Source organism: Strongylocentrotus purpuratus, unplaced genomic scaffold (assembly GCF_000002235.5).
Source record: "Strongylocentrotus purpuratus isolate Spur 01 unplaced genomic scaffold, Spur_5.0 spur5_scaffold_18, whole genome shotgun sequence".
NCBI lineage: Eukaryota > Metazoa > Echinodermata > Echinoidea > Camarodonta > Strongylocentrotidae > Strongylocentrotus > Strongylocentrotus purpuratus.
Genome location: NW_022145603.1, coordinates 15,721,133 through 15,731,452, shown reverse-complemented (window position 1 = coordinate 15,731,452; position 10,320 = coordinate 15,721,133). Strand labels below are relative to the sequence as shown.

General features: G+C 36.7%; 1 long non-coding RNA gene across 1 annotated transcript in view; it reads right to left on the bottom strand.

Annotated features, from left to right (window-relative positions):
* Window positions 1–863: 863 nt before the first annotated feature.
* The window catches only part of LOC752651, a 29,761-nt gene continuing 20,304 nt past the window's right edge, over window positions 864–10,320 (bottom strand). The window contains exons 3-5 of the long non-coding RNA XR_004064726.1: window positions 3,639–3,742; window positions 3,007–3,084; window positions 864–2,250 (exon numbers count right to left, since the gene is read on the bottom strand). This is a non-coding gene — a long non-coding RNA (uncharacterized LOC752651). The remainder of the gene's footprint in view (window positions 2,251–3,006; window positions 3,085–3,638; window positions 3,743–10,320) is intronic.

Sequence of the window (10,320 nt, the reverse complement as noted above, 5' to 3'; positions counted from 1 at the left end):
AGATTGTAACACACACAAATATATATATATGTATATATTCATATTTATATACCTTCTTCTACGTTAAGCTGCCCCTATATTTCAGAAGAAAAGTGCACTTTGTACAAACAGCCAATACAAGTAACGAGCTCAAAATATTCAATTAGCAATGCAAGCCTGATTAAGCCAACAAGAAAATCTAATTTTACTTCTTTAATCATAAAGGGGCCCTTTCGCAATCAAAATACGACTCTGTAGTATTAAAACTTGTAGTTACAAGCAAACCATTGTTATTGTTTACATTGCGTATATCATTATAATTCATTTGGTATACAATACTTCGATATGTGACCAACAGCCCACGTGACCGACGACAGACGGCACTGGCAGCCTGCGGAAACGATATGGTTGTTATCATGGGCCGGGGTTCGGAGGGGGCAGGGGTTGGGAGGGGGCAGGGGGAGAATTCCGAGTTAGGGTGCTAACGAGATCGGCAGCCCAAACTTGGGGCGGGCGTGGTGATCTCGTGGACCCTCTGATCATCTAAGTGGTGGTAGTCGTGGTGGTCAATTGGGGGGGGGGGGGGGGGGGAGGAGGGCAGGGGGAGGAATCAGAGTTAGGGTGCTAACGAGATCATCTAAGTGGTGGTAGTCGTGGTGGTCGATTGGGTGGGTGGGGGGGGGGGGGGGGGCTGGGGGAGGAGGTGGGGGTGGGGGTCATTAGATTAACATGAATGATCTCGAGGACTCTCGGTTAGCTCATGTCATGTCGGTCACGGGGCTGTTACGCGAGATGTCCTGTTTTCGACTACATTTAATTTATTCATATAAACGAAAATCATTCATTGTCTTTAGCAAAGTCTTTTAAGTACGCTGAACATTAATTACAACTTTTTTTTTTCTTCATTTTCTACAATATACAATACATTTTGAAATTGTTTGTTCATTATTGTTTTGTTACAGGTCTATACAATTTATTTGATTAAAACCTGTAGGACCATTTTTTGTTCTCCAGAATTTGTTACCATCTTAAGATAAATAATAATAGTGACAATGAGATATCACTCAACTTTTAGAAAATTAAAATATTAATATATATCTGCACTCTAAAATAAAAGTTTACAAATAGCAAAATAGTTAATATTCTTAAATAATTGAATACATTCAATTCAAGTTAAATTGTTTAAAGTCAAAATTAACGACGCAATACGTCTTTCCCATAAGTATAGATATAGTCATGTATACATTTACACAACAGTTTAGGATTAAATATTCTCTTGATCTTTCAACGAAAAAAAAAAATATAGAAATCTTAATATCTGATGTAAATTTACGAAGAAGCAAAATATTTTGTAAAATTTAGCTATTTCTTACCATACGTGCTTAATGATTCGCATTTTTCATTCTTCTCGTCTTTTGGAAAATAAAGGATATACAAAGCGAAATATTAAAATGTATGCCATTATGCTTTTTATATCGTTTTCTTTATAGCAGGCTATCATATAAATGAGAAACAAATAATAACGGTTACATGAAATACTCTATTTAAAAAAAAAAATGAAATTTAGGCCTACAATTTGTTTTTATATAATGGACAGAAACGAATCTTTCAAAGGTACGTCACAATGTACATGATGCAAGCCTGATATTATATTTACAACGTGAAATATATTATAAGAACTACTAAAATAACGAATGTAGCAAAATAAAAACCGAGTAATGAGTAAAAACGTCAACAACCAGATTCCGCGAGATTTATTTTTCTTTGTTTGTTTGTTTGCTTATCTACTTTTATTTTAGTTTTTATTTTCCAATTAAACATCTGATTTTACAGGATGTAACTGCCAAACTGAATGCACACGAATATTGTAATGGCATTTTGATCTAGAAATAGATCACAGAAATGAACCAAGAGAAAGACTGATCTTCCTTTCCGGGTAGGCCCGAGATCTCTAGTATTCAAAAGGACATCGCTAAGACTCGCGATTTACTGATACAGTCTGGTTGCTATGGTTACACATTGTCGAATGTCTCATTTTCAAGGTCATCGAGCATAGCGCGGATAAGGAGCAACTTGAGTTCTTTTGTCCTCAACTCCTCGACCTCTTGCTCCCTCGTGTCCAGAAAGGCCTGTGTGTCCTCGTCCAACCCCTGCCAGCCGTTAGCGGGCGCCCTATCAGCGAAGATTTGTTCACCTTTGAGTTCAGGCTCGTCCTCCGTTTGTAGTTCTTTTTCCCAGTCGTCAGGTGAATTCACCATGTCGCTTTCAGTCCTATAACAGCGCAATTTCAAATGAGAGAGAGAGAGAGAGGGGGGAGAGAGAGAGTTGAAGATAAAATATGAAACAGGAAGGAGAGAGAGAGAGAAAGAAAGAGAAAGAAGGGAGGGAAATAAAAAGACGAAGAAGATGATAAAGAGGAGGAAAAGAAAGGAGGCAACACGAAAAGTGTGATAACGAGATGAGATAGAGATAGAGACGGAGAGACAGAGAGGAAGAGAGAGAGGTGGCGGAATGAAGACAAAAAGATTGACATTGAGATAGTGAATATAATAGGCAATAGGCTTTTTTTATTGAGTCAAACAAACATTTTTACAATTCAGTGAAATTAAGTCTTTCCTTAACTCAAACAAAACAGAATAATGTTTATGGTCTGGATCGGTGAACATTGAAACAAAACGTTTCGGATTCGATATAATCTTGATATCTCGCAATAAGTTATCACTTTTAGCCTAGGTTAAAATTGATCTAAATTATATAATCATTAAACATGTATAGTAGGTAGGCTGCTTGAAAAAGCAGATTATTGAGCAATTATAACAGAGACTTGTTTGAAAACACAAGGCGCTGAATAGCAAGTGTGTTGTACTGATACAATATCACTCGACGAAAGGAGAGTATGAGAGAAAGAGAGAGAGAGAGGGGGGGTGAGTGACGATGAGAGGGAAACCAAGAAAGTGAGAAAAGGAAAGGAGAGGCGAAAAGGGTTATGTTCAGGAAGATAAATCGAAAAATATAAATTGGGCTTACCTTTTCATGATTTCATCAATTAGCCTTTTTGTAAAACCAATGTTATTGTGTGGACAATTTGGGTTTTTGTATAGACCACTGTGAAAAATGAAGGAGAAAGAATGAGAAATTAAATAACACGATTTATATTTAAAAAGTATACATGGTAATGCTTATATCAAAGAATTGTACATTTCACAGCAAATGCAGTACTTGGATCGTTAGAAAGGAATGGCGTTAAATATGTTCAGCTCGACAATCATTTCGATACAAATTTGTTAAATCTTTCCATGTTTAGCGCAAGTAATGTTTAGTTATTTTCTATTGTCTATGTTTGGTTATATTTGTTAATGTAGCTGTATAATACATCTTTTAAGGAATAATTTTGATACTTTAAAGAGAATTATAATTGGCAAGCGATACAATCAGTACATAAGCATTTTATGACAAACAATTTAAAATACCTTAATCACATGAAAGTCATTTTTTGATTTTGTTTTTCTTCGTCAAAAACATGTTTTCCAGAAGAGTGAGTAAAACGTTATTACCTATGAAATATCTTACAATAAGATATTCGAAAAAATCAAATAAGAATCAAAGATTTATTAAATAAAACATAAATGAAAATGGTAAGAGAAGAGGAAAATACATACACGCAATTTGGTCTTGGTCTGCTTTCACATATTGAACAGCAATGCATAAGTATGCATATAACGGAGAAAGATGCCCAGAACTTTAAATCCATCTTTCAAAGTACCTGCATGAAAAGAAGTAGAGAAAAAGTAGAGAGAGAGAGAGAGAGAGAGATGGTGGAGAGAGATGAAAGTCAAGCGATTAATATGTTGCAATCGAAACGACAATTCTACGTTACCAAAAATATAAATATTTTATCTCTAACATGGATAATTAATTCATAGATATGAACATCAATGTATTCAATACTTGCATCAAAGGTCTTAACGACGTTCTAAATTAACGACAACATTGAGCATAAACCCTTTTTGGTGTAATATTAAATTAGTTTTACCTAAATCAAATCCTAAAAGTGGCATGCATTCTCTTTTTATAAGACTTCGAAAGTATTCAAGAAATCAACCGTCTTCACTTTTTTCTTTTCCTTTTTTTTTTACGTCACGAGTGTGTAATGGGATTCAAGGGGCGAATAAACATGGTATTCAAGTCGAAAAGACTTCTTTTTGGAGGGGGCGGACAATTTGTAGAAAAGTAAAGGTGGCAGTGTCCCCACTCAAATATATTGAAAAAGCTTGAACAAACATGTGTGAAACGGTGAGAAGATTTGAATTAGCATCCCGTTTTCCGATTTACGCATGTAGATGCCGATCCTCCCGCTATCCCCTTTCCAATTTCCATTCCCACATGACCGCCACATTGAAGAAAGGCTAGACAGGGGTTAGCCTTGCCCCAGGCGCAGATGTCAAACAATACAGAAAATGGGTTAGCTAAACTAAATTGAAATTGCTATTTTCTATCCTCTTGCGCGTTCGGCGGATCGAATCGAGACATCATGAATAAAGAACGCAGAGGGGGACAAACCGAAGTTGGCTGTGTAAGCTTAAAGTCTTTGAGCGTCACTGCGAAGCTACATAAATGGCAAAAACATGAAGCAAAGGCTATTGTCGGTAAGGAAACGATTTAGATTAATTATTTTTGAAGGAGACGAGACCAAATATGATATTCAAGCCAAACGACAAGTTGATTCCTTGGAAGCTGTTCCTGGGACTTGACATTTGAATTTCATATTGGATAAGAATAGAAAATGTCTCGTAGGAATTGACAACACAGGTTGAAAACAATTGTATATACATGTACTATTGCCAATTTTGATAGACGGGGCTTCGTACAACTGTAATACTTCCTCTAATACTGTGTTTCTTAAAAAGGGACACCGATTTTTCACATCAATTACTAGAAAACTGGTGATGCCCTGAAAAAGTTTTTTTTTTAAGTCCACTTAATCGTCTTTTATATGATAAGGAAATGTGGCAAAACATAAAGAAACGGAGCAAAGATTGTTTTGCCCTTATTCACCTTTTGCTGTTAAAAAAAAACGAAATGGAATATTAACATCTAAATTATAGAATGAACAATTTGTTTGTGTAGCGGGGGGGGGGGTATTACACCATAACATATACACGAAATGAATGGATGCGCCATTACAAGAACCAAACTATGACGCTTCATACATTGTCCAATGCGAATATAAGGGAACAATACATCCTACATTATACATGAATGAGATGGGGTCAGGAATGTACGAGCTTTCATTGTTGTCTGTTCAAAGAAACACTCTGATGCTATGTGATGCCATAATCGAAACGGCTGTATTTCAGCGCCAGTCTAAATAACTAATAAGTACACGGTGTAGCCTCGGATTTGATATCGGGAACATAGATTTAATAGAAGTATAGACAGATGTGAATTAAACCGGTCAGTAGTCTTGAGAAATGTATCAAGGGTATAGCGTTTTTTTCCCTTGACCGTCGACAGCATCATCGAAAACTAACAACACTAGCTGAAATAGAGATGGTGATGATGATGATGATGATGATGTTGATCAAGATGATGATAATAGATGGATACATAGATAGTGATTGTTATTTTACCTGACTGCTAAGATAGCATAAAGGCTTAATAAGCAACCATAAGATTGATGGCTTTAGGTCCTCTCCGAGGGACCTGGTAATGAGGATTAATGCCTTACCAAAGGGCATTAGGTTTCGACTCTGTTTCGAACCCGGGTCGCCGGATAACGAGACCACTGCTCTACCGACTGGGCTATCACGCCTCGTTATGTTGATGATGAAGGTAAAGATGATGCTGATGATTGTGGTGTATGATGGCGGTGGCGATGATAGAAAATAATAATGATGATGATGATGGTGATTGTGATGAACTATGAATATTCAAATTCAGGAGATGCTATTGTTTGCATAAATGATGCAAGCATTTTGATGAAAACATGATGTTGGTGGAAGAAACATTGCTTTATATAATTATATGTTTTCTTGTTAGCGTCATAATGTCTTTGTTTGAAGCTATTTTATTTCTTACTGAGTTTATTTACTGAGATCATTAACATGCATATTACACTATTGTTAATGTTAAAGGTATTACAAAGTTTTGGTATGGGGTCATGAATTTGGTTCAAATTAACATATTGGAAACATATGCGTTCTTACAATATTCATTGATCGTTGTCCCGGTTGAAATTGAGTCTAAAGTTATGAAATTATAAATAATAAACTCTTTATGTTGTATAGCTCCCTCTCAAGGTCAAGATATCAATTTAGCTATGAAACAGTGTTTCTTGACTAAAATCTACCGATTAGCTATTCCTGTTTGGAAATTATTTATCACAACTACATATTCTGAAATTGTCATGGTCGCAGCTACCATTGTACGGCCGTAGGCGCTATTTGAAATTTATCAAAATTTACCGGGAGCACCGGTAAATTTTTATATTCAATTTTTCTCGAAAACAGAAGTGTTTTAGGGGTTATTTTTTTTAGTGCTTATAATATATCCACAGGGGCATCCAAATATATCAAAATTGTAAAGATTCACTATCCACCCAATTTTCAAAATTTCCCAAAAATTTGGTTTTACCTTTAATAGCATATACGAGATTAAACGTCAAAGCTAACGAATTAAAAACATATAATAAATTGAACAACTCCTCCATAAAAGAAGCGTCAATTCAAAATAAACGCATAATATCCTGAAAAGAGAAACTAAATGGTAACCTGTCCATTTTAGAACAATACGCTTAATATTCCACATTCCACATATTATGTAATGTTACTGACTCTTTGAAATATGCAAGAAATTGTGCAACTGAAAAGAGTCTTTTTGTGTCGCCATACAACATAAAAAACCTGCAGGCTAAGTGTTCTGGAAAAACTATCTACTCCACGCTTCTTCAATGGCAAAATCATTTCCCTTATGAGGCACGACTCAATGACGTGCCCAAAACATAATTGCACCGGGAAAATTAAGCAAATTTGATTTAAATTTGATTGTTAAAAAAGCCTGCTTCACAACGGGTATGGTGCGAAGAAGCTACTGATCACCGGCTCTATAAAACTTTCAACTTAACAAGACAGCTTCCCTTGTGATTCAGTTTAACAAACCGGAACAAAATCATGACGTCAAATATAATACGCGGGACTGGGTCTACCTAAATATGATATACATACATTCATTTTACGATGAATTGCACTGTTTAATACCCCAATAAACGCATTATATGTACGGGGTTGAAATGATCGCGATTGCAATTTTAAAAGAAATATAAGCAAAACGTTACAGATAAGAGCCCTCTATAGCTCAACATTTACTGTCAAAATCTCAGACAAGTGACACGAAGTACACTGTGTCTTTAAACATGACCATCTGCACTCTGCACTCTTCATGAAATCGTTTTACAATGCCTCCGTCGGGGGCAATTGAAATATCCATGAGTATTATTTGTAGAGTACAAGCATATAACCGGTCATTCTTAGTGCGTTAGTACTATTTAATGTCTCATAAAAAAAGAAAATGTCGTTGGTCTGTAACTGAAACTGTAGAACATGGTATTGTCAACTTGTCATGAACAAAAATGTAATATTTTATTTGTCAACTGCTCATAAATCACGAAGATGCATACTGCAACGGTTGAATAATTATGTCAAGTGCAATCGTAGGGTTCAATCAAAAGATTATTTTAGTACATCATGAGCAAATTGTTTGCTAGGATTTATCTCTGGCTGTTCTAAGGTATGTATGAAATGTGTTTAAAAAGGAAAATGGTTGACCCATTCGAAAACTGCCTGTTTAGAAGAATCGGCTCAATGCGTCCACTTCAAATATTTTCTTTGTTGTTGCTGTTCTACCTCTTATCGTCCTGATTATTCTTTCCCTCATCCTCCTACTTCTTAGTTTTCTTCTTCTTCTTCTTCTTCTTCTTCTTTCCGTCAACGTCTTCATATCTTCATTATCTTCTTCTCCTCCTGCTTCCGCCTCTTCTACCTCTTCCTCTTCTTATTCTTATTCTTTCTTGTCTTTTTCTTCTTATTCCAGTTTTCCTTTTCTTAAATCCTTCACCTATGCACGAGCGATGTCCTTGATTTGTTTTCGTATTTGCATAGCAAGGTTTCTCTCGATGTCCTGCTAGAGTTTGTTTTGAAATCCTATATCTGGTTACTATGAATTTGTAAAACGTTTTCTTTTCATTATCGCAAAGTGTTTGTATGTGTGCGTTATGCCTCTGAATGTGTGCGTGTGGGTTTGTGTGCGTGCGAGGGCACTGGGCGTTGAATAGAGGATACTAGTCGAGGTCGAGGGAATATGTGTCATTCGAAAAATATATGCAACTATACAAGAAAACCGAGCATCACTTTAAATATTCACATATTATGAATAAATGCAAGATGAAGGAGATTCTGTAATGACTTGTGTCCAGAACTAAAACTTAGCTTAAAGTGGGAGGATAAAAGGCACGTGATGAATTCTCCTCGTAAGGTATATTAAATGACGTATTTAAAGGGGAAAAAAAATAAGAAAAAACGAGGAGGCATTTTGGCATGTCCGCATAGCGTGTGTCTGTTAAACCTAAGGTTTAAAAATGGTTATGAATCTGGACCTGGTCGATGACTGAAGTACTTGACGTAGGTTAGGTTACATTGGAAAACATGTGCCCCTCTAATGGGACGTTAAGAGGAGGTTATGTGTATAGGAAAGTCCCCACCCCTAAAAGTAAATAAAATCTTGGAATTCTTCCTAAACTATATGGCCCGAATTCACAAAGGAGGTTTATCGACAAACATTGGTTTTCGTACGTCATATGACGCGTTTTACGCGTTTTTTACAAACCTGGTTTGTAAAGAACAAAAGGAGGTTTGGCGAAACAAAAGGAGGTTTGAGCTCAAACCTTGGTCTGAGCTCAAACCTTGCTTTGTGAATTCGGGCCTATAAGTGAATGGGGAAACCCCCAGGTATAGCAGTACACCTGCGCACTCCGTTCACCGGCACCAGGAGTAGAGGCTTGAGGGTTCGTGTGTCACTGTCAGTGAATACTTTCGCTTAACCCCTATCAGGCACAAGTGACGCCGAATCAATGATAATAACATACTAACAATCAAGACCGTACATTCATTGTGTGCACCATGTTATCACGCTATCAAGGGACAATACTTTATGACGCAATCTTGGACATGGTTAGTATGTGAGATACAACCAACCTAACAAAGAAACGCGGTGTCATTAAAGGGGGAGTGGGTTGGCAGAAAGAGTTGGAGACAGACAAACAGACAGAAAGAGAGAGAGAGACGGGAGAGAGAAAGAGAGAGAGAGAGAGAGAAAGAGAGAAAGAGAGGGAAAGAGAGAAAGGGGGTGGGGAGAAGGTGGGAGAAAACAGAGACTGGGGAGGAGTAAGATAATACAATTAAGAACAATAACGTGACAGAGATAGAAAGAGTGCGCGCGAGGGAGAGGTAGGTGAAAGGGGAGAAGAAGAAAAAATAGCGGAAATCATAATACATGAAGTGACGTACATTGTAATCTCAATCAATGATAACCGCAAACAAAGGGCAGGTATCAAAATCCTTCTAAATGTGGAATTACCGTAAGACCATGCACCCTTAACATGAAAGGAGCTCAAAACCCGAGCATGGGGCAGCACGAACGTTAAATATCACGAAGTTTCGATGACGCTAAGATTTCATTTTCTTGTCTTGGATCAAGCCGAATCTTAAGAATCTTGACGTATCGGGTATCGGGAAGTACAGTGCTCCGCTACAATCAGATGCAGGAAGCGGGACAGGGGTCTCCTAACATTTGCCACGGACGTCCCCCCTTCCTCCGCCTACTTGCTTGCTCAATTAATGATGAGAATGTGTCATGTCTTATGATATTCAAGAAGACGTTGAATAAGCAAAAGTATTGTAACACACTTTGCAAGACCACAATGCAGACAGAGCTTAGTATTCGATATTCATGAAATGTATTTTCATTGAAAATCAAAGTTACAAGTCATGCAAATAGCTTCAGACTGAAGTTTAATTGCAAAATACAATTGAATTGATCTACTTAGGGAGAGTTGAACCAGTCTTTAAGTAAGCTGATTTTTGTCTTCATCATAGTGATTCTATAACCATGGTGACGCAATGTTCTAACTTAAGAATGATGATGACTTTTGTATGAAGTTATGAAAAATTAAAGAACAACGAAAGAGGGAGATGAAGAAGTTGAATGAGAAGAAGGAGAATAAGGATTATCATTAGAAGAGGTATAATAAATAGATGATGATGATGAAAAAGAAGAGGACGAAAAAAG